This window comes from Pholcus phalangioides, unplaced genomic scaffold (genome assembly GCF_987345545.1).
Source record: "Pholcus phalangioides strain wild (caught in Gottingen) unplaced genomic scaffold, Ppha-v1.0 ptg000017l_1, whole genome shotgun sequence".
NCBI classification, from domain to species: domain Eukaryota; kingdom Metazoa; phylum Arthropoda; class Arachnida; order Araneae; family Pholcidae; genus Pholcus; species Pholcus phalangioides.
This window is the reverse complement of record NW_028301610.1, coordinates 61,146,068-61,168,597: the sequence shown is the minus strand read 5'-3', so window position 1 is coordinate 61,168,597 and position 22,530 is coordinate 61,146,068. Positions and strand designations below refer to the sequence as shown.

The window sequence follows — 22,530 nt, the reverse complement described above, 5'->3', positions numbered from 1 at the left end:
TATATTTCTACGCATCTTCCTAAGGGCCATTGACACAGCGCGTCATTATCTTCATCTATCAATACAGATTAATCTGAAAGTCCTGAGTTCAGTTCTCGAGTCTGCGGCTCTCTCTCAATTTTCTTCTTTTCTATACATTTCTGAAATGAATGTGTCCTTTCAAAAGTGTTTCATTCGTATCATTTACACGACGAGTTTCGTGTACAGTGAATGCATACGCGAACACACATGAGGAAATTGGTTTAAATCAAGCCTCTGTAGCGCAGTTGGCAGCGCGTCAGTCTCATAATCTCTGAACAGAGTAATCTACAGTTCCTGAGTTCGATCCTCAGCTGGGGCACAGTTTCCAACTTTTCTTATATATTTCTGAAATCAATGTGTTTTTTCAAGTGTTTGTGTCGCCTAATGGTCAACACGAGGTGTTTTCTATATACAACGAATGCATACATAATCACGCAACATGCTGAAATATATTTCTACGCATCTTCCTAAGGGCCATTGACACAGCGCGTCATTATCTTCATCTATCAATACAGATTAATCTGAAAGTCCTGAGTTCAGTTCTCGAGTCTGCGGCACTCTCTCAATTTTCTTCTTTTCTATACATTTCTGAAATGAATGTGTCCTTTCAAAAGTGTTTCATTCGTATCATTAACACGACGAGTTTCGTGTACAGTGAATGCATACGCGAACACACATGAGGTAATTGGTTTTAATCTAGCCTCAGTAGCGCAGTTGGCAGCGCGTCAGTCTCATAATCTCTGAACAGAGTAATCTGAAGTTCCTGAGTTCGATCCTCAACTGGGGCACAGTTTCTAACTTTTCTTATATATTTCTGAAATCAATGTGTTTTTTCAAGTGTTTGTGTCGCCTAATGGTCAACACGAGGTGTTTTCTATATACAACGAATGCATAGATAATCACGCAACATGCTGAAATATATTTCTACGCATCTTCCTAAGGGCCATTGACACAGCGCGTCATTATCTTCATCTATCAATACAGATTAATCTGAAAGTCCTGAGTTCAGTTCTCGAGTCTGCGGCACTCTCTCAATTTTCTTCTTTTCTATACATTTCTGTAATGAATGTGTCCTTTCAAAAGTGTTTCATTGGTATCATTAACACGAGGAGTTTCGTGTACAGTGAATGCATACGCGAACACACATGAGGAAATTGGTTTCGATCAAGCCTCAGTAGCGCAGTTGGCAGCGCGTCAGTCTCATAATCTCTGAACAGAGTAATCTGAAGTTCCTGAGTTCGATCCTCAGCTGGGGCACAGTTTCTAACTTTTCTTATATATTTCTGAAATCAATGTGTTTTTTCAAGTGTTTGTGTCGCCTAATGGTCAACACGAGGTGTTTTCTATATACAACGAATGCATACATAATCACGCAACATGCTGAAATATATTTCTACGCATCTTCCTAAGGACCTTTGACACAGCGCGTCATTATCTTCATCTATCAATACAGATTAATCTGAAAGTCCTGAGTTCAGTTCTCGAGTCTGCGGCTCTCTCTCAATTTTCTTCTTTTCTATACATTTCTGAAATGAATGTGTCCTTTCAAAAGTGTTTCATTCGTATCATTAACACGACGAGTTTCGTGTACAGTGAATGCATACGCGAACACACATGAGGAAATTGGTTTCGATCAAGCCTCAGTAGTGCAGTTGGCAGCGCGTCAGTCTCATAATCTCTGAACAGAGTAATCTGAAGGTCCTGAGTTCGATCCTCAGCGGGGGCACAGTTTCTAATTTTTCTTATATATTTCTGAAATGAATGTGTTTTTTTAAGTGTTTGTGTCGCGTAATGGTCAACACGAGGTGTTTTCTATATACAACGAATGCATACATAATCACGCAACATGCTGAAATATATTTCTACGCATCTTCCTAAGGGCCATTGACACAGCGCGTCATTATCTTCATCTATCAATACAGATTAATCTGAAAGTCCTGAGTTCAGTTCTCGAGTCTGCGGCTCTCTCTCAATTTTCTTCTTTTCTATACATTTCTGAAATGAATGTGTCCTTTCAAAAGTGTTTCATTGGTATCATTAACACGAGGAGTTTCGTGTACAGTGAATGCATACGCGAACACACATGAGGAAATTGGTTTCGATCAAGCCTCTGTAGCGCAGTTGGCAGAACGTCAGTCTCATAATCTCTGAACAGAGTAATCTGAAGGTCCTGAGTTCGATCCTCAGCTGGGGCACAATTTCTCACTTTTCTTATATATTTCTGAAATCAATGTGTTTTTTCAAGTGTTTGTGTCGCCTAATGGTCAACACGAGGTGTTTTCTATATACAACGAATGCATGCATAATCACGCAACATGCTGCAATATATTTCTACGCATCTTCCTAAGGGCCATTGACACAGCGCGTCATTATCTTCATCTATCAATACAGATTAATCTGAAAGTCCTGAGTTCAGTTCTCGAGTCTGCGGCTCTCTCTCAATTTTCTTCTTTTCTATACATTTCTGAAATGAATGTGTCCTTTCAAAAGTGTTTCATTCGTATCATTAACACGACGAGTTTCGTGTACAGTGAATGCATACGCGAACACACATGAGGAAATTGGTTTCGATCAAGCCTCAGTAGTGCAGTTGGCAGCGCGTCAGTCTCATAATCTCTGAACAGAGTAATCTGAAGGTCCTGAGTTCGATCCTCAGCTGGGGCACAGTTTCTAACTTTTCTTATATATTTCTGAAATGAATGTGTTTTTTCAAGTGTTTGTGTCGCGTAATGGTCAACACGAGGTGTTATCTATATACAACGAATGCATACATAATCACGCAACATGCTGAAATATATTTCTACGCATCTTCCTAAGGGCCATTGACACAGCGCGTCATTATCTTCATCTATCAATACAGATTAATCTGAAAGTCCTGAGTTCAGTTCTCGAGTCTGCGGCTCTCTCTCAATTTTCTTCTTTTCTATACATTTCTGAAATGAATGTGTCCTTTCAAAAGTGTTTCATTGGTATCATTAACACGAGGAGTTTCGTGTACAGTGAATGCATACGCGAACACACATGAGGAAATTGGTTTCGAACAAGCCTCTGTAGCGCAGTTGGCAGAACGTCAGTCTCATAATCTCTGAACAGAGTAATCTGAAGGTCCTGAGTTCGATCCTCAGCTGGGGCACAATTTCTCACTTTTCTTATATATTTCTGAAATCAATGTGTTTTTTCAAGTGTTTGTGTCGCCTAATGGTCAACACGAGGTGTTTTCTATATACAACGAATGCATGCATAATCACGCAACATGTTGAAATATATTTCTACGCATCTTCCTAAGGGCCATTGACACAGCGCGTCATTATCTTCATCTATCAATACAGATTAATCTGAAAGTCCTGAGTTCAGTTCTCGAGTCTGCGGCTCTCTCTCAATTTTCTTCTTTTCTATACATTTCTGAAATGAATGTGTCCTTTCAAAAGTGTTTCATTGGTATCATTAACACGAGGAGTTTCGTGTACAGTGAATGCATACGCGAACACACATGAGGAAATTAGTTTTGATCAAGCCTCTGTAGCGCAGTTGGCAGAACGTCAATCTCATAATCTCTGAACAGAGTAATCTGAAGGTCCTGAGTTCGATCCTCAGCTGGGGCACAGTTTCTAACTTTTCTTATATATTTCTGAAATCAATGTGTTTTTCAAGTGTTTGTGTCGCCTAATGGTCAACACGAGGTGTTTTCTATATACAACGAATGCATACATAATCACGCAACATGCTGAAATATATTTCTACGCATCTTCCTAAGGGCCATTGACACAGCGCGTCATTATCTTCATCTATCAATACAGATTAATCTGAAAGTCCTGAGTTCAGTTCTCGAGTCTGCGGCTCTCTCTCAATTTTCTTCTTTTCTATACATTTCTGAAATGAATGTGTCCTTTCAAAAGTGTTTCATTGGTATCATTAACACGAGTTTCGTGTACAGTGAATGCATACGCGAACACACATGAGGAAATTGGTTTCGATCAATCCTCAGTAGCGCAGTTGGCAGCGCGTCAGTCTCATAATCTCTGAACAGAGTAATCTGAAGGTCCTGAGTTCGATCCTCAGCTGGGGCACAGTTTCTAACTTTTCTTATATATTTCTGAAATGAATGTGTTTTTTTAAGTGTTTGTGTCGCGTAATGGTCAACACGAGGTGTTTTCTATATACAACGAATGCATACATAATCACGCAACATGCTGAAATATATTTCTACGCATCTTCCTAAGGGCCATTGACACAGCGCGTCATTATCTTCATCTATCAATACAGATTAATCTGAAAGTCCTGAGTTCAGTTCTCGAGTCTGCGGCTCTCTCTCAATTTTCTTCTTTTCTATACATTTCTGAAATGAATGTGTCCTTTCAAAAGTGTTTCATTGGTATCATTAACACGAGGAGTTTCGTGTACAGTGAATGCATACGCGAACACACATGAGGAAATTGGTTTCGATCAAGCCTCTGTAGCGCAGTTGGCAGAACGTCAGTCTCATAATCTCTGAACAGAGTAATCTGAAGGTCCTGAGTTCGATCCTCAGCTGGGGCACAATTTCTCACTTTTCTTATATATTTCTGAAATCAATGTGTTTTTTCAAGTGTTTGTGTCGCCTAATGGTCAACACGAGGTGTTTTCTATATACAACGAATGCATGCATAATCACGCAACATGTTGAAATATATTTCTACGCATCTTCCTAAGGGCCATTGACACAGCGCGTCATTATCTTCATCTATCAATACAGATTAATCTGAAAGTCCTGAGTTCAGTTCTCGAGTCTGCGGCTCTCTCTCAAATTTCTTCTTTTCTATACATTTCTGAAATGAATGTGTCCTTTCAAAAGTGTTTCATTGGTATCATTAACACGAGGAGTTTCGTGTACAGTGAATGCATACGCGAACACACATGAGGAAATTAGTTTTGATCAAGCCTCTGTAGCGCAGTTGGCAGAACGTCAATCTCATAATCTCTGAACAGAGTAATCTGAAGGTCCTGAGTTCGATCCTCAGCTGGGGCACAGTTTCTAACTTTTCTTATATATTTCTGAAATCAATGTGTTTTTCAAGTGTTTGTGTCGCCTAATGGTCAACACGAGGTGTTTTCTATATACAACGAATGCATACATAATCACGCAACATGCTGAAATATATTTCTACGCATCTTCCTAAGGGCCATTGGCACAGCGCGTCATTATCTTCATCTATCAATACAGATTAATCTGAAAGTCCTGAGTTCAGTTCTCGAGTCTGCGGCTCTCTCTCAATTTTCTTCTTTTCTATACATTTCTGAAATGAATGTGTCCTTTCAAAAGTGTTTCATTGGTATCATTAACACGAGGAGTTTCGTGTACAGTGAATGCATACGCGAACACACATGAGGAAATTGGTTTCGATCAATCCTCAGTAGCGCAGTTGGCAGCGCGTCAGTCTCATAATCTCTGAACAGAGTAATCTGAAGGTCCTGAGTTCGATCCTCAGCTGGGGCACAATTTCTAACTTTTCTTATATATTTCTGAAATCAATGTGTTTTTTCAAGTGTTTGTGTCGCCTAATGGTCAACACGAGGTGTTTTCTATATACAACGAATTCATACATAATCACGCAACATGCTGAAATATATTTCTAGCATCTTCCTAAGGGCCATTGACAAAGCGCGTCATTATCTTCATCTATCAATACAGATTAATCTGAAAGTCCTGAGTTCAGTTCTTGTATCTGCGGCTCTCTCTCAATTTTCTTCTTTTCTATACATTTGTGAAATGAATGTGTCCTTTCAAAAGTGTTTCATTGGTATCATTAACACGAGGAGTTTAGTGTACAGTGAATGCATACGCGAACACACATGAGGAAATTGGATTCGACCAAGCCTCAGTAGCGCAGTTGGCAGCGCGTCAGTCTCATAATCTCTGAACAGAGTAATCTGAAGGTCCTGAGTTCGATCCTCAGCTGGGGCACGGTTTCTTACTTTTGTTATATATTTCTGAAATCAATGTTTTTTTTCAAGTGTTTGTGTCGCCTAATGGTCAACACGAGGTGTTTTCTATATACAACGAATGCATACATAATCACGCAACATGCTGAAATATATTTCTACGCATCTTCCTAAGGGCCATTGACACAGCGCGTCATTATCTTCATCTATCAATACAGATTAATCTGAAAGTCCTGAGTTCAGTTCTCGAGTCTGCGGCTCTCTCTCAATTTTCTTCTTTTCTATACATTTCTGAAATGAATGTGTCCTTTCCAAAGTGTTTCATTGGTATCATTAACACGAGTTTCGTGTACAGTGAATGCATACGCGAACACACATGAGGAAATTGGTTTCGATCAAGCCTCTGTAGCGCAGTTGGCAGAACGTCAGTCTCATAATCTCTGAACAGAGTAATCTGAAGGTCCTGAGTTCGATCCTCAGCTGGGGCACAGTTTCTAACTTTTCTTATATATTTCTGAAATCAATGTGTTTTTCAAGTGTTTGTGTCGCCTAATGGTCAACACTAGGTGTTTTCTATATACAACGAATGCATACATAATCACGCAACATGCTGAAATATATTTCTACGCATCTTCCTAAGGGCCATTGACACAGCGCGTCATTATCTTCATCTATCAATACAGATTAATCTGAAAGTCCTGAGTTCAGTTCTCGAGTCTGCGGCTCTCTCTCAATTTTCTTCTTTTCTATACATTTCTGAAATGAATGTGTCCTTTCAAAAGTGTTTCATTGGTATCATTAACACGAGGAGTTTCGTGTACAGTGAATGCATACGCGAACACACATGAGGAAATTGGTTTCGATCAATCCTCAGTAGCGCAGTTGGCAGCGCGTCAGTCTCATAATCTCTGAACAGAGTAATCTGAAGGTCCTGAGTTCGATCCTCAGCTGGGGCACAATTTCTAACTTTTCTTATATATTTCTGAAATCAATGTGTTTTTTCAAGTGTTTGTGTCGCCTAATGGTCAACACGAGGTGTTTTCTATATACAACGAATTCATACATAATCACGCAACATGCTGAAATATATTTCTAGCATCTTCCTAAGGGCCATTGACAAAGCGCGTCATTATCTTCATCTATCAATACAGATTAATCTGAAAGTCCTGAGTTCAGTTCTTGTATCTGCGGCTCTCTCTCAATTTTCTTCTTTTCTATACATTTGTGAAATGAATGTGTCCTTTCAAAAGTGTTTCATTGGTATCATTAACACGAGGAGTTTAGTGTACAGTGAATGCATACGCGAACACACATGAGGAAATTGGATTCGACCAAGCCTCAGTAGCGCAGTTGGCAGCGCGTCAGTCTCATAATCTCTGAACAGAGTAATCTGAAGGTCCTGAGTTCGATCCTCAGCTGGGGCACGGTTTCTTACTTTTGTTATATATTTCTGAAATCAATGTGTTTTTTCAAGTGTTTGTGTCGCCTAATGGTCAACACGAGGTGTTTTCTATATACAACGAATGCATACATAATCACGCAACATGCTGAAATATATTTCTACGCATTTTCCTAAGGGCCATTGACACAGCGCGTCATTATCTTCATCTATCAATACAGATTAATCTGAAAGTCCTGAGTTCAGTTCTCGAGTCTGCGGCTCTCTCTCAATTTTCTTCTTTTCTATACATTTCTGAAATGAATGTGTCCTTTCAAAAGTGTTTCATTGGTATCATTAACACGAGGAGTTTCGTGTACAGTGAATGCATACGCGAACACACATGAGGAAATTGGTTTCGATCAATCCTCAGTAGCGCAGTTGGCAGCGCGTCAGTCTCATAATCTCTGAACAGAGTAATCTGAAGGTCCTGAGTTCGATCCTCAGCTGGGGCACAATTTCTAACTTTTCTTATATATTTCTGAAATCAATGTGTTTTTTCAAGTGTTTGTGTCGCCTAATGGTCAACACGAGGTGTTTTCTATATACAACGAATTCATACATAATCACGCAACATGCTGAAATATATTTCTAGCATCTTCCTAAGGGCCATTGACAAAGCGCGTCATTATCTTCATCTATCAATACAGATTAATCTGAAAGTCCTGAGTTCAGTTCTTGTATCTGCGGCTCTCTCTCAATTTTCTTCTTTTCTATACATTTGTGAAATGAATGTGTCCTTTCAAAAGTGTTTCATTGGTATCATTAACACGAGGAGTTTAGTGTACAGTGAATGCATACGCGAACACACATGAGGAAATTGGATTCGACCAAGCCTCAGTAGCGCAGTTGGCAGCGCGTCAGTCTCATAATCTCTGAACAGAGTAATCTGAAGGTCCTGAGTTCGATCCTCAGCTGGGGCACGGTTTCTTACTTTTGTTATATATTTCTGAAATCAATGTGTTTTTTCAAGTGTTTGTGTCGCCTAATGGTCAACACGAGGTGTTTTCTATATACAACGAATGCATACATAATCACGCAACATGCTGAAATATATTTCTACGCATCTTCCTAAGGGCCATTGACACAGCGCGTCATTATCTTCATCTATCAATACAGATTAATCTGAAAGTCCTGAGTTCAGTTCTTGTATCTGCGGCTCTCTCTCAATTTTCTTCTTTTCTATACATTTGTGAAATGAATGTGTCCTTTCAAAAGTGTTTCATTGGTATCATTAACACGACTAGTTTCGTGTACATTGAATGCATTCGCGAACACACATGAGGAAATTGGTTTTGATCTAGCCTCAGTAGCGCAGTTGGCAGCGCGTCAGTCTCATAATCTCTGAACAGAGTAATCTGAAGGTCCTGAGTTCGATCCTCAGCTGGGGCACAGTTTCTAACTTTTCTTATATATTTCTGAAATCAATGTGTTTTTTCAAGTGTTTGTGTCGCGTAATGGTCAACACGAGGTGTTTTCTATATACAACGAATGCATACATAATCACGCAACATGCTGAAATATATTTCTACGCATCTTCCTAAGGGCCATTGACACAGCGCGTCATTATCTTCATCTATCAATACAGATTAATCTGAAAGTCCTGAGTTCAGTTCTCGAGTCTGCGGCTCTCTCTCAATTTTCTTCTTTTCTATACATTTCTGAAATGAATGTGTCCTTTCAAAAGTGTTTCATTGGTATCATTAACACGAGGAGTTTCGTGTACAGTGAATGCATACGCGAACACACATGAGGAAATTGGTTTCGATCAAGCCTCCGTAGCGCAGTTGGCAGCGCGTCAGTCTCATAATCTCTGAACAGAGTAATCTGAAGGTCCTGAGTTCGATCCTCAGCTGGGGCACAGTTTCTAACTTTTCTTATATATTTCTGAAATCAATGTGTTTTTTCAAGTGTTTGTGTCGCCTAATGGTCAACACGAGGTGTTTTCTATATACAACGAATGCATACATAATCACGCAACATGCTGAAATATATTTCTACGCATCTTCCTAAGTGCCATTGACACAGCGCGTCATTATCTTCATCTATCAATACAGATTAATCTGAAAGTCCTGAGTTCAGTTCTTGTATCTGCGGCTCTCTCTCAATTTTCTTCTTTTCTATACATTTGTGAAATGAATGTGTCCTTTCAAAAGTGTTTCATTGGTATCATTAACACGAGGAGTTTAGTGTACAGTGAATGCATACGCGAACACACATGAGGAAATTGGATTCGACCAATCCTCAGTAGCGCAGTTGGCAGCGCGTCAGTCTCATAATCTCTGAACAGAGTAATCTGAAGGTCCTGAGTTCGATCCTCAGCTGGGGCACGGTTTCTTACTTTTGTTATATATTTCTGAAATCAATGTGTTTTTTCAAGTGTTTGTGTCGCCTAATGGTCAACACGAGGTGTTTTCTATATACAACGAATGCATACATAATCACGCAACATGCTGAAATATATTTCTACGCATCTTCCTAAGGGCCATTGACACAGCGCGTCATTATCTTCATCTATCAATACAGATTAATCTGAAAGTCCTGAGTTCAGTTCTCGAGTCTGCGGCTCTCTCTCAATTTTCTTCTTTTCTATACATTTCTGAAATGAATGTGTCCTTTCAAAAGTGTTTCATTGGTATCATTAACACGAGGAGTTTCGTGTACAGTGAATGCATACGCGAACACACATGAGGAAATTGGCTTCGATCAAGCCTCTGTAGCGCAGTTGGCAGAACGTCAGTCTCATAATCTCTGAACAGAGTAATCTGAAGGTCCTGAGTTCGATCCTCAGCTGGGGCACAATTTCTCACTTTTCTTATATATTTCTGAAATCAATGTGTTTTTTCAAGTGTTTGTGTCGCCTAATGGTCAACACGAGGTGTTTTCTATATACAACGAATGCATGCATAATCACGCAACATGCTGAAATATATTTCTACGCATCTTCCTAAGGGCCATTGACACAGCGCGTCATTATCTTCATCTATCAATACAGATTAATCTGAAAGTCCTGAGTTCAGTTCTCGAGTCTGCGGCTCTCTCTCAATTTTCTTCTTTTCTATACATTTCTGAAATGAATGTGTCCTTTCAAAAGTGTTTCATTGGTATCATTAACACGAGGAGTTTCGTGTACAGTGAATGCATACGCGAACACACATGAGGAAATTAGTTTTGATCAAGCCTCTGTAGCGCAGTTGGCAGAACGTCAATCTCATAATCTCTGAACAGAGTAATCTGAAGGTCCTGAGTTCGATCCTCAGCTGGGGCACAGTTTCTAACTTTTCTTATATATTTCTGAAATCAATGTGTTTTTCAAGTGTTTGTGTCGCCTAATGGTCAACACGAGGTGTTTTCTATATACAACGAATTCATACATAATCACGCAACATGCTGAAATATATTTCTAGCATCTTCCTAAGGGCCATTGACAAAGCGCGTCATTATCTTCATCTATCAATACAGATTAATCTGAAAGTCCTGAGTTCAGTTCTTGTATCTGCGGCTCTCTCTCAATTTTCTTCTTTTCTATACATTTGTGAAATGAATGTGTCCTTTCAAAAGTGTTTCATTGGTATCATTAACACGAGGAGTTTAGCGTACAGTGAATGCATACGCGAACACACATGAGGAAATTGGATTCGACCAAGCCTCAGTAGCGCAGTTGGCAGCGCGTCAGTCTCATAATCTCTGAACAGAGTAATCTGAAGGTCCTGAGTTCGATCCTCAGCTGGGGCACGGTTTCTTACTTTTGTTATATATTTCTGAAATCAATGTGTTTTTTCAAGTGTTTGTGTCGCCTAATGGTCAACACGAGGTGTTTTCTATATACAACGAATGCATACATAATCACGCAACATGCTGAAATATATTTCTACGCATCTTCCTAAGGGCCATTGACACAGCGCGTCATTATCTTCATCTATCAATACAGATTAATCTGAAAGTCCTGAGTTCAGTTCTCGAGTCTGCGGCTCTCTCTCAATTTTCTTCTTTTCTATACATTTCTGAAATGAATGTGTCCTTTCAAAAGTGTTTCATTGGTATCATTAACACGAGGAGTTTCGTGTACAGTGAATGCATACGCGAACACACATGAGGAAATTGGTTTCGATCAAGCCTCTGTAGCGCAGTTGGCAGAACGTCAGTCTCATAATCTCTGAACAGAGTAATCTGAAGGTCCTGAGTTCGATCCTCAGCTGGGGCACAGTTTCTAACTTTTCTTATATATTTCTGAAATCAATGTGTTTTTTCAAGTGTTTGTGTCGCCTAATGGTCAACACGAGGTGTTTTCTATATACAACGAATGCATGCATAATCACGCAACATGCTGAAATATATTTCTACGCATCTTCCTAAGGGCCATTGACACAGCGCGTCATTATCTTCATCTATCAATACAGATTAATCTGAAAGTCCTGAGTTCAGTTCTCGAGTCTGCGGCTCTCTCTCAATTTTCTTCTTTTCTATACATTTCTGAAATGAATGTGTCCTTTCAAAAGTGTTTCATTGGTATCATTAACACGAGGAGTTTCGTGTACAGTGAATGCATACGCGAACACACATGAGGAAATTAGTTTTGATCAAGCCTCTGTAGCGCAGTTGGCAGAACGTCAATCTCATAATCTCTGAACAGAGTAATCTGAAGGTCCTGAGTTCGATCCTCAGCTGGGGCACAGTTTCTAACTTTTCTTATATATTTCTGAAATCAATGTGTTTTTCAAGTGTTTGTGTCGCCTAATGGTCAACACGAGGTGTTTTCTATATACAACGAATTCATACATAATCACGCAACATGCTGAAATATATTTCTAGCATCTTCCTAAGGGCCATTGACAAAGCGAGTCATTATCTTCATCTATCAATACAGATTAATCTGAAAGTCCTGAGTTCAGTTCTTGTATCTGCGGCTCTCTCTCAATTTTCTTCTTTTCTATACATTTGTGAAATGAATGTGTCCTTTCAAAAGTGTTTCATTGGTATCATTAACACGAGGAGTTTAGTGTACAGTGAATGCATACGCGAACACACACGAGGAAATTGGATTCGACCAAGCCTCAGTAGCGCAGTTGGCAGCGCGTCAGTCTCATAATCTCTGAACAGAGTAATCTGAAGGTCCTGAGTTCGATCCTCAGCTGGGGCACGGTTTCTTACTTTTGTTATATATTTCTGAAATCAATGTGTTTTTTCAAGTGTTTGTGTCGCCTAATGGTCAACACGAGGTGTTTTCTATATACAACGAATGCATACATAATCACGCAACATGCTGAAATATATTTCTACGCATCTTCCTAAGGGCCATTGACACAGCGCGTCATTATCTTCATCTATCAATACAGATTAATCTGAAAGTCCTGAGTTCAGTTCTCGAGTCTGCGGCTCTCTCTCAATTTTCTTCTTTTCTATACATTTCTGAAATGAATGTGTCCTTTCAAAAGTGTTTCATTGGTATCATTAACACGAGGAGTTTCGTGTACAGTGAATGCATACGCGAACACACATGAGGAAATTGGTTTCGATCAAGCCTCCGTAGCGCAGTTGGCAGCGCGTCAGTCTCATAATCTCTGAACAGAGTAATCTGAAGATCCTGAGTTCGATCCTCAGCTGGGGCACAGTTTCTAACTTTTCTTATATATTTCTGAAATCAATGTGTTTTTTCAAGTGTTTGTGTCGCCTAATGGTCAACACGAGGTGTTTTCTATATACAACGAATGCATACATAATCACGCAACATGCTGAAATATATTTCTACGCATCTTCCTAAGGGCCATTGACACAGCGCGTCATTATCTTCATCCATCAATACAGATTAATCTGAAAGTCCTGAGTTCAGTTCTTGTATCTGCGGCTCTCTCTCAATTTTCTTCTTTTCTATACATTTGTGAAATGAATGTGTCCTTTCAAAAGTGTTTCATTGGTATCATTAACACGAGGAGTTTAGTGTACAGTGAATGCATACGCGAACACACATGAGGAAATTGGATTCGACCAAGCTTCAGTAGCGCAGTTGGCAGCGCGTCAGTCTCATAATCTCTGAACAGAGTAATCTGAAGGTCCTGAGTTCGATCCTCAGCTGGGGCACGGTTTCTTACTTTTGTTATATATTTCTGAAATCAATGTGTTTTTTCAAGTGTTTGTGTCGCCTAATGGTCAACACGAGGTGTTTTCTATATACAACGAATGCATACATAATCACGCAACATGCTGAAATATATTTCTACGCATCTTCCTAAGGGCCATTGACACAGCGCGTCATTATCTTCATCTATCAATACAGATTAATCTGAAAGTCCTGAGTTCAGTTCTTGTATCTGCGGCTCTCTCTCAATTTTCTTCTTTTCTATACATTTGTGAAATGAATGTGTCCTTTCAAAAGTGTTTCATTGGTATCATTAACACGACTAGTTTCGTGTACATTGAATGCATTCGCGAACACACATGAGGAAATTGGTTTTGATCTAGCCTCAGTAGCGCAGTTGGCAGCGCGTCAGTCTCATAATCTCTGAACAGAGTAATCTGAAGGTCCTGAGTTCGATCCTCAGCTGGGGCACAGTTTCTAACTTTTCTTATATATTTCTGAAATCAATGTGTTTTTTCAAGTGTTTGTGTCGCGTAATGGTCAACACGAGGTGTTTTCTATATACAACGAATGCATACATAATCACGCAACATGCTGAAATATATTTCTACGCATCTTCCTAAGGGCCATTGACACAGCGCGTCATTATCTTCATCTATCAATACAGATTAATCTGAAAGTCCTGAGTTCAGTTCTCGAGTCTGCGGCTCTCTCTCAATTTTCTTCTTTTCTATACATTTCTGAAATGAATGTGTCCTTTCAAAAGTGTTTCATTGGTATCATTAACACGAGGAGTTTCGTGTACAGTGAATGCATACGCGAACACACATGAGGAAATTGGTTTCGATCAAGCCTCCGTAGCGCAGTTGGCAGCGCGTCAGTCTCATAATCTCTGAACAGAGTAATCTGAAGGTCCTGAGTTCGATCCTCAGCTGGGGCACAGTTTCTAACTTTTCTTATATATTTCTGAAATCAATGTGTTTTTTCAAGTGTTTGTGTCGCCTAATGGTCAACACGAGGTGTTTTCTATATACAACGAATGCATACATAATCACGCAACATGCTGAAATATATTTCTACGCATCTTCCTAAGTGCCATTGACACAGCGCGTCATTATCTTCATCTATCAATACAGATTAATCTGAAAGTCCTGAGTTCAGTTCTTGTATCTGCGGCTCTCTCTCAATTTTCTTCTTTTCTATACATTTGTGAAATGAATGTGTCCTTTCAAAAGTGTTTCATTGGTATCATTAACACGAGGAGTTTAGTGTACAGTGAATGCATACGCGAACACACATGAGGAAATTGGATTCGACCAATCCTCAGTAGCGCAGTTGGCAGCGCGTCAGTCTCATAATCTCTGAACAGAGTAATCTGAAGGTCCTGAGTTCGATCCTCAGCTGGGGCACGGTTTCTTACTTTTGTTATATATTTCTGAAATCAATGTGTTTTTTCAAGTGTTTGTGTCGCCTAATGGTCAACACGAGGTGTTTTCTATATACAACGAATGCATACATAATCACGCAACATGCTGAAATATATTTCTACGCATCTTCCTAAGGGCCATTGACACAGCGCGTCATTATCTTCATCTATCAATACAGATTAATCTGAAAGTCCTGAGTTCAGTTCTCGAGTCTGCGGCTCTCTCTCAATTTTCTTCTTTTCTATACATTTCTGAAATGAATGTGTCCTTTCAAAAGTGTTTCATTGGTATCATTAACACGAGGAGTTTCGTGTACAGTGAATGCATACGCGAACACACATGAGGAAATTGGCTTCGATCAAGCCTCTGTAGCGCAGTTGGCAGAACGTCAGTCTCATAATCTCTGAACAGAGTAATCTGAAGGTCCTGAGTTCGATCCTCAGCTGGGGCACAATTTCTCACTTTTCTTATATATTTCTGAAATCAATGTGTTTTTTCAAGTGTTTGTGTCGCCTAATGGTCAACACGAGGTGTTTTCTATATACAACGAATGCATGCATAATCACGCAACATGCTGAAATATATTTCTACGCATCTTCCTAAGGGCCATTGACACAGCGCGTCATTATCTTCATCTATCAATACAGATTAATCTGAAAGTCCTGAGTTCAGTTCTCGAGTCTGCGGCTCTCTCTCAATTTTCTTCTTTTCTATACATTTCTGAAATGAATGTGTCCTTTCAAAAGTGTTTCATTGGTATCATTAACACGAGGAGTTTCGTGTACAGTGAATGCATACGCGAACACACATGAGGAAATTAGTTTTGATCAAGCCTCTGTAGCGCAGTTGGCAGAACGTCAATCTCATAATCTCTGAACAGAGTAATCTGAAGGTCCTGAGTTCGATCCTCAGCTGGGGCACAGTTTCTAACTTTTCTTATATATTTCTGAAATCAATGTGTTTTTCAAGTGTTTGTGTCGCCTAATGGTCAACACGAGGTGTTTTCTATATACAACGAATTCATACATAATCACGCAACATGCTGAAATATATTTCTAGCATCTTCCTAAGGGCCATTGACAAAGCGAGTCATTATCTTCATCTATCAATACAGATTAATCTGAAAGTCCTGAGTTCAGTTCTTGTATCTGCGGCTCTCTCTCAATTTTCTTCTTTTCTATACATTTGTGAAATGAATGTGTCCTTTCAAAAGTGTTTCATTGGTATCATTAACACGAGGAGTTTAGTGTACAGTGAATGCATACGCGAACACACACGAGGAAATTGGATTCGACCAAGCCTCAGTAGCGCAGTTGGCAGCGCGTCAGTCTCATAATCTCTGAACAGAGTAATCTGAAGGTCCTGAGTTCGATCCTCAGCTGGGGCACGGTTTCTTACTTTTGTTATATATTTCTGAAATCAATGTGTTTTTTCAAGTGTTTGTGTCGCCTAATGGTCAACACGAGGTGTTTTCTATATACAACGAATGCATACATAATCACGCAACATGCTGAAATATATTTCTACGCATCTTCCTAAGGGCCATTGACACAGCGCGTCATTATCTTCATCTATCAATACAGATTAATCTGAAAGTCCTGAGTTCAGTTCTCGAGTCTGCGGCTCTCTCTCAATTTTCTTCTTTTCTATACATTTCTGAAATGAATGTGTCCTTTCAAAAGTGTTTCATTGGTATCATTAACACGAGGAGTTTCGTGTACAGTGAATGCATACGCGAACACACATGAGGAAATTGGTTTCAATCAAGCCTCCGTAGCGCAGTTGGCAGCGCGTCAGTCTCATAATCTCTGAACAGAGTAATCTGAAGATCCTGAGTTCGATCCTCAGCTGGGGCACAGTTTCTAACTTTTCTTATATATTTCTGAAATCAATGTGTTTTTTCAAGTGTTTGTGTCGCCTAATGGTCAACACGAGGTGTTTTCTATATACAACGAATGCATACATAATCACGCAACATGCTGAAATATATTTCTACGCATCTTCCTAAGGGCCATTGACACAGCGCGTCATTATCTTCATCCATCAATACAGATTAATCTGAAAGTCCTGAGTTCAGTTCTCGAGTCTGCGGCTCTCTCTCAATTTTCTTCTTTTCTATACATTTCTGAAATGAATGTGTCCTTTCAGTAGTGTTTCATTGGTATCATTAACACGAGGAGTTTCGTGTACAGTGAATGCATTCGCGAACACACATGAGGAAATTGGTTTCGATCAAGCCTCTGTAGCGCAGTTGGCAGAACGTCAGTCTCATAATCTCCGAACAGAGTAATCTGAAGGTCCTGAGTTCGATCCTCAGCTGGGGCACAATTTCTCACTTTTCTTATATATTTCTGAAATCAATGTGTTTTTTCAAGTGTTTGTGTCGCCTAATGGTCAACACGAGGTGTTTTCTATATACAACGAATGCATGCATAATCACGCAACATGCTGAAATATATTTCTACGCATCTTCCTAAGGGCCATTGACACAGCGCGTCATTATCTTCATCTATCAATACAGATTAATCTGAAAGTCCTGAGTTCAGTTCTCGAGTCTGCTGCTCTCTCTCAATTTTCTTCTTTTCTATACATTTCTGAAATGAATGTCTCCTTTCAAAAGTGTTTCATTGGTATCATTAACACTAGTTTCGTGTACAGTGAATGCATTCGCGAACACACATGAGGAAATTGGTTTTGATCTAGCCTCAGTAGCGCAGTTGGCAGCGCGTCAGTCTCATAATCTCTGAACAGAGTAATCTGAAGGTCCTGAGTTCGATCCTCAGCTGGGGCACAGTTTCTAACTTTTCTTATATATTTCTGAAATCAATGTGTTTTTTCAAGTGTTTGTGTCGCCTAATGGTCAACACGAGGTGTTTTCTATATACAACGAATGCATACATAATCACGCAACATGCTGAAATATATTTCTACGCATCTTCCTAAGGGCCATTGACACAGCGCGTCATTATCTTCATCTATCAATACAGATTAATCTGAAAGTCCTGAGTTCAGTTCTCGAGTCTGCGGCGCTCTCTCAATTTTCTTCTTTTCTATACATTTCTGAAATGAATGTGTCCTTTCAAAAGTGTTTCATTGGTATCATTAACACGAGGAGTTTCGTGTACAGTGAATGCATACGCGAACACACATGAGGAAATTGGTTTTGATCAAGCCTCAGTAGCGCAGTTGGCAGCGCGTCAGTCTCATAATCTCTGAACAGAGTAATCTGAAGGTCCTGAGTTCGATCCTCAGCTGGGGCACAGTTTCTAACTTTTCTTATATATTTCTGAAATCAATGTGTTTTTTCAAGTGTTTGTGTCGCCTAATGGTCAACACGAGGTGTTTTCTATATACAACGAATGCATACATAATCACGCAACATGCTGAAATATATTTCTACGCATCTTCCTAAGGGCCATTGATACAGCGCGTCATTATCTTCATCTATCAATACAGATTAATCTGAAAGTCCTGAGTTCAGTTCTCGAGTCTGCGGCTCTCTCTCAATTTTCTTCTTTTCTATACATTTCTGAAATGAATGTGTCCTTTCAAAAGTGTTTCATTGGTATCATTAACACGAGGAGTTTCGTGTACAGTGAATGCATACGCGAACACACATGAGGAAATTGGTTTTGATCAAGCCTCAGTAGCGCAGTTGGCAGCGCGTCAGTCTCATAATCTCTGAACAGAGTAATCTGAAGGTCCTGAGTTCGATCCTCAGCTGGGGCACAGTTTCTAACTTTTCTTATATATTTCTGAAATCAATGTGTTTTTTCAAGTGTTTGTGTCGCCTAATGGTCAACACGAGGTGTTTTCTATATACAACGAATGCATACATAATCACGCAACATGCTGAAATATATTTCTACGCATCTTCCTAAGGGCCATTGACACAGCGCGTCATTATCTTCATCTATCAATACAGATTAATCTGAAAGTCCTGAGTTCAGTTCTCGAGTCTGCGGCTCTCTCTCAATTTTCTTCTTTTCTATACATTTCTGAAATGAATGTGTACTTTCAAAAGTGTTTCATTGGTATCATTAACACGAGGAGTTTAGTGTACAGTGAATGCATACGCGAACACACATGAGGAAATTGGTTTCGATCAAGCCTCTGTAGCGCAGTTGGCAGAACGCCAGTCTCATAATCTCTGAACAGAGTAATCTGAAGGTCCTGAGTTCGATCCTCAGCTGGGGCACAATTTCTCACTTTTCTTATATATTTCTGAAATCAATGTGTTTTTCAAGTGTTTGTGTCGCCTAATGGTCAACACGAGGTGTTTTCTATATACAACGAATGCATGCATAATCACGCAACATGCTGAAATATATTTCTACGCATCTTCCTAAGGGCCATTGACACAGCGCGTCATTATCTTCATCTATCAATACAGATTAATCTGAAAGTCCTGAGTTCAGTTCTCGAGTCTGCGGCACTCTCTCAATTTTCTTCTTGTCTATACATTTCTGAAATGAATGTGTCCTTTCAAAAGTGTTTCATTCGTATCATTAACACGACGAGTTTCGTGTACAGTGAATCCATACGCGAACACACATGAGGAAATTGGTTTTAATCAAGCCTCAGTAGCGCAGTTGGCAGCGCGTCAGTCTCATAATCTCTGAACAGAGTAATCTGAAGGTCCTGAGTTCCGTCCTCAGCTGGGGCACAGTTTCTAACTTTTCTTATATATTTCTGAAATCAATGTGTTTTTTCAAGTGTTTGTGTCGCCTAATGGTCAACACGAGGTGTTTTCTATATACAACGAATGCATACATAATCACGCAACATGCTGAAATATATTTCTACGCATCTTCCTAAGGGCCATTGACACAGCGCGTCATTATCTTCATCTATCAATACAGATTAATCTGAAAGTCCTGAGTTCAGTTCTCGAGTCTGCGGCTCTCTCTCAATTTTCTTCTTTTCTATACATTTCTGAAATGAATGTGTCCTTTCAAAAGTGTTTCATTGGTATCATTAACACGAGGAGTTTCGTGTACAGTGAATGCATACGGGAACACACATGAGGAAATTGGTTTCGATCAAGCCTCAGTAGCATTGTAGTAGTTTTAACCTTGCATTGTCCCTCACCAATCGATACTGGTGTCCCCTTGTAAAAGCAGTTGATTGGCGGTGTACTAAAAGTTCATGGTCCATCCTATCCATCCCATTGAAAATTTTGAACACTTCGATCATATCTCCTCGACACCTGCGTTCATCCAATGTAAACATATTCAAAAAATGAAGTCTCTCTTCATAACTCAAGCCCTGTGTGCCAATAAGGACACGCGTAGCTCTTCTCTGCACCCCTTCAATCAAGTCTATGTCCCTCTGTAGGTATGGTCTCCAAAACCTTACCGCATACTCCAGTCCAGGACGAACTAAGCCTCGAAAAAGCGGAAGAATGACTTTAGGAGAACGCGAAGAGACCTTTTTGAAAATGAGACCAAGCATTCTATTCGCTTTTTTTGACAACCGCTGAACAATGTTCAGAAAACTTAAGTCGCTCGTCAATGAGAATTCCCAAATCGGTGACTCTAGTTGCATCCGGGATAGAGACACCATTCAACTCGTAAGAGAACCGTGGGTTGTTCGAACCAAAATGAGCGACCATGCACTTATCTACGCTAAACGTCATGCTCCATTCATTTGCCCATGCTGCAATCTTGTTTAAGTTGGTCAGGAGCAACTCGCTATCGCTTTCATTCCCGATTACCCCCATTAGCTTCACATCATCTGCGAATTTGCTAGTAATTCCATCGATACCCTGATCGAGTTTGTCGATAAAAAGTGAAAAAAGTATGGGGCCAAGGACACTTCCCTGAGGAACTCCACTTGTGACGTCTGTCCAACCAGAGAATTCCCCGTTCACCATAACTCGTTGCGACCTATCTCTTAACCACGATTCTATCCAATTCAGCAAGTTGCCCCCTATTCCAATCTCGTGTAAACGCTTCAAGAGTTTGCCATGTTGGACCCGATCGAATGCCTTCTGGAAATCAAGGTAAACAACGTCAACATTTTTGCTCTTACCCAAAGCCTTAGTCACGTAATCATAGAAGCAAAGGAGGTTAGTTACACATGACTTCCCCTTCCTGAACCCATGCTGATTATCCGACAATACATTATTCTCGTCTATCCACTTCACAAACTGCCTTTTGATGATAATTTCCAAAATTTTTGAGAGGGAGCTCGTCAAACTCACTGGACGATAATTAGACACCACTTCTCTACTACCCTTCTTAAATATCGGAACAACGTTAGCCAGTTTCCAATCTCTCGGGACGATACCCTCAGCAATACTACTCCTGTATATCTGTGCGACTGGCCCCAACAATTCATTAGCACCTTCCCTGAGAACCCTGGGATAGATATCATCTGGTCCTGGTGCTTTGCTTGCACATACATTTCTTAGAAGATTTAGGACCTCCACGTCTTCTACTTGAATATCGTTGAGGGTTTTATTACCCCATGCAACACCCGTATATCGAATATCATTATCTCCATTAAAAACCGACGCGAAAAAGTCATTGAAAGCACTACACATGCCTACATTGCTCTCTACCTTAGAGCCTCCTATCGAGAGGGGGCCAACTGTCCCCTTACATCCATTATTGACGTATCGAAAAAATGATTTTGGGTCAGAGCCAATGTTATCTGCCAACCTAGATTCAACTTCCTTTTTACTATCCCTTATCGCTTTCTTCAACAGTCTTCTTTTATCAGTAAACAATGATAGGTCACCACGTCCACTTTTATACTCTCTGAATGCTCTTTTCTTTTCAAGATAAAGGTTCCGCACGCTATCCGTGAACCATAGAGGGTGTGATGTACAAACACGCTTTTTTCGAACAAAGGGTATGACGTCGTGCAAAACAGAGGACAGCTTCGTACTAAATTCTTCCCATTGACTTACCACCCCTACTGATTCCAACCGGTCTTTGAAAACTTCCGCTAACCTTCTTCTCAAAACATCAAAGTTAGTTCTCCGAAAACAAGGAACCAGTCTTTTGTTATCAACCTTACCCGAGGAAAAGTTACAGTGAAATCTGACGATACGATGATCACTGGAAGAAAACTCTTCCCCCACCGAAACATGTTCAACTAGATCCTCAGAACTAGTAAGAACTAAATCCAAAATAGCAGTACCCCTAGTGGCTTCTGATACAAAAAATTTTCGAGCAACAACTTAAGAAAGTCTCTTTCATACTGATTTCCAGATGAAAGGTTCTCCCAATCAATACCTGGGTAATTGAAATCCCCTAGTATGAGAACCCTCTGTCGCTTACACATGTAGGAAATTTCATCATGCATTTTGGCAATGTAGTTTTGATCCCTATTCGGTGGATTGTAACAAACCCCAACAATAAGCTTATGACGTCTTTTGCTCTCAAGTTCAACCCATATGGTTTCAATATCACTTCTCTGCACGTTACACTCTCTAGCCTTCAAACAGGATTTCACGTATATCAACACTCCACCCCCTTTCCTATCAGATCTATTTCTCAAAAAAGTATCGTATCCTGAGATGTGTAAGAAAGATTCATCCCCATCGTTTGCCCAAGATTCTGTAATGGCTATAAGATCCAAGCCCTCCACAACTATCATAGTTTCTAAAAAATCTTTCTTATTACCCAAGCTCCTGGCAT

At 39.9% G+C, this 22,530-nt stretch overlaps 22 non-coding genes across 22 annotated transcripts; all 22 read left to right on the top strand.

Moving 5' to 3' along the window:
* Positions 1-1,189: 1,189 nt before the first annotated feature.
* On the top strand, positions 1,190-1,278 carry TRNAM-CAU (transfer RNA methionine (anticodon CAU)). Its single transcript is given in 2 exon segments — positions 1,190-1,226; positions 1,243-1,278. It is a non-coding gene; the product is annotated as a tRNA-Met (tRNA).
* Positions 1,279-2,596: 1,318 nt separating this feature from the next.
* On the top strand, positions 2,597-2,685 carry TRNAM-CAU (transfer RNA methionine (anticodon CAU)). Its single transcript is given in 2 exon segments — positions 2,597-2,633; positions 2,650-2,685. It is a non-coding gene; the product is annotated as a tRNA-Met (tRNA).
* A 1,314-nt stretch (positions 2,686-3,999) lies between these two features.
* On the top strand, positions 4,000-4,088 carry TRNAM-CAU (transfer RNA methionine (anticodon CAU)). Its single transcript is given in 2 exon segments — positions 4,000-4,036; positions 4,053-4,088. It is a non-coding gene; the product is annotated as a tRNA-Met (tRNA).
* Positions 4,089-5,405: 1,317 nt separating this feature from the next.
* On the top strand, positions 5,406-5,494 carry TRNAM-CAU (transfer RNA methionine (anticodon CAU)). The gene is given in 2 exon segments: positions 5,406-5,442; positions 5,459-5,494. It is a non-coding gene; the product is annotated as a tRNA-Met (tRNA).
* A 379-nt stretch (positions 5,495-5,873) lies between these two features.
* TRNAM-CAU (transfer RNA methionine (anticodon CAU)) lies at positions 5,874-5,962 on the top strand. The gene is given in 2 exon segments: positions 5,874-5,910; positions 5,927-5,962. It is a non-coding gene; the product is annotated as a tRNA-Met (tRNA).
* An 845-nt stretch (positions 5,963-6,807) lies between these two features.
* TRNAM-CAU (transfer RNA methionine (anticodon CAU)) lies at positions 6,808-6,896 on the top strand. The gene is given in 2 exon segments: positions 6,808-6,844; positions 6,861-6,896. It is a non-coding gene; the product is annotated as a tRNA-Met (tRNA).
* Positions 6,897-7,275: 379 nt separating this feature from the next.
* TRNAM-CAU (transfer RNA methionine (anticodon CAU)) lies at positions 7,276-7,364 on the top strand. Its single transcript is given in 2 exon segments — positions 7,276-7,312; positions 7,329-7,364. It is a non-coding gene; the product is annotated as a tRNA-Met (tRNA).
* A 380-nt stretch (positions 7,365-7,744) lies between these two features.
* TRNAM-CAU (transfer RNA methionine (anticodon CAU)) lies at positions 7,745-7,833 on the top strand. Its single transcript is given in 2 exon segments — positions 7,745-7,781; positions 7,798-7,833. It is a non-coding gene; the product is annotated as a tRNA-Met (tRNA).
* Positions 7,834-8,212: 379 nt separating this feature from the next.
* Positions 8,213-8,301, top strand: TRNAM-CAU (transfer RNA methionine (anticodon CAU)). The gene is given in 2 exon segments: positions 8,213-8,249; positions 8,266-8,301. It is a non-coding gene; the product is annotated as a tRNA-Met (tRNA).
* A 380-nt stretch (positions 8,302-8,681) lies between these two features.
* TRNAM-CAU (transfer RNA methionine (anticodon CAU)) lies at positions 8,682-8,770 on the top strand. The gene is given in 2 exon segments: positions 8,682-8,718; positions 8,735-8,770. It is a non-coding gene; the product is annotated as a tRNA-Met (tRNA).
* A 380-nt stretch (positions 8,771-9,150) lies between these two features.
* TRNAM-CAU (transfer RNA methionine (anticodon CAU)) lies at positions 9,151-9,239 on the top strand. The gene is given in 2 exon segments: positions 9,151-9,187; positions 9,204-9,239. It is a non-coding gene; the product is annotated as a tRNA-Met (tRNA).
* Positions 9,240-9,619: 380 nt separating this feature from the next.
* TRNAM-CAU (transfer RNA methionine (anticodon CAU)) lies at positions 9,620-9,708 on the top strand. Its single transcript is given in 2 exon segments — positions 9,620-9,656; positions 9,673-9,708. It is a non-coding gene; the product is annotated as a tRNA-Met (tRNA).
* A 1,316-nt stretch (positions 9,709-11,024) lies between these two features.
* On the top strand, positions 11,025-11,113 carry TRNAM-CAU (transfer RNA methionine (anticodon CAU)). Its single transcript is given in 2 exon segments — positions 11,025-11,061; positions 11,078-11,113. It is a non-coding gene; the product is annotated as a tRNA-Met (tRNA).
* A 1,316-nt stretch (positions 11,114-12,429) lies between these two features.
* TRNAM-CAU (transfer RNA methionine (anticodon CAU)) lies at positions 12,430-12,518 on the top strand. Its single transcript is given in 2 exon segments — positions 12,430-12,466; positions 12,483-12,518. It is a non-coding gene; the product is annotated as a tRNA-Met (tRNA).
* Positions 12,519-13,367: 849 nt separating this feature from the next.
* Positions 13,368-13,456, top strand: TRNAM-CAU (transfer RNA methionine (anticodon CAU)). The gene is given in 2 exon segments: positions 13,368-13,404; positions 13,421-13,456. It is a non-coding gene; the product is annotated as a tRNA-Met (tRNA).
* A 380-nt stretch (positions 13,457-13,836) lies between these two features.
* Positions 13,837-13,925, top strand: TRNAM-CAU (transfer RNA methionine (anticodon CAU)). The gene is given in 2 exon segments: positions 13,837-13,873; positions 13,890-13,925. It is a non-coding gene; the product is annotated as a tRNA-Met (tRNA).
* Positions 13,926-14,305: 380 nt separating this feature from the next.
* TRNAM-CAU (transfer RNA methionine (anticodon CAU)) lies at positions 14,306-14,394 on the top strand. Its single transcript is given in 2 exon segments — positions 14,306-14,342; positions 14,359-14,394. It is a non-coding gene; the product is annotated as a tRNA-Met (tRNA).
* Positions 14,395-14,774: 380 nt separating this feature from the next.
* Positions 14,775-14,863, top strand: TRNAM-CAU (transfer RNA methionine (anticodon CAU)). Its single transcript is given in 2 exon segments — positions 14,775-14,811; positions 14,828-14,863. It is a non-coding gene; the product is annotated as a tRNA-Met (tRNA).
* A 1,316-nt stretch (positions 14,864-16,179) lies between these two features.
* On the top strand, positions 16,180-16,268 carry TRNAM-CAU (transfer RNA methionine (anticodon CAU)). The gene is given in 2 exon segments: positions 16,180-16,216; positions 16,233-16,268. It is a non-coding gene; the product is annotated as a tRNA-Met (tRNA).
* Positions 16,269-17,583: 1,315 nt separating this feature from the next.
* TRNAM-CAU (transfer RNA methionine (anticodon CAU)) lies at positions 17,584-17,672 on the top strand. The gene is given in 2 exon segments: positions 17,584-17,620; positions 17,637-17,672. It is a non-coding gene; the product is annotated as a tRNA-Met (tRNA).
* Positions 17,673-18,052: 380 nt separating this feature from the next.
* TRNAM-CAU (transfer RNA methionine (anticodon CAU)) lies at positions 18,053-18,141 on the top strand. The gene is given in 2 exon segments: positions 18,053-18,089; positions 18,106-18,141. It is a non-coding gene; the product is annotated as a tRNA-Met (tRNA).
* A 380-nt stretch (positions 18,142-18,521) lies between these two features.
* On the top strand, positions 18,522-18,610 carry TRNAM-CAU (transfer RNA methionine (anticodon CAU)). The gene is given in 2 exon segments: positions 18,522-18,558; positions 18,575-18,610. It is a non-coding gene; the product is annotated as a tRNA-Met (tRNA).
* The last annotated feature ends 3,920 nt before the right edge of the window (positions 18,611-22,530 follow it).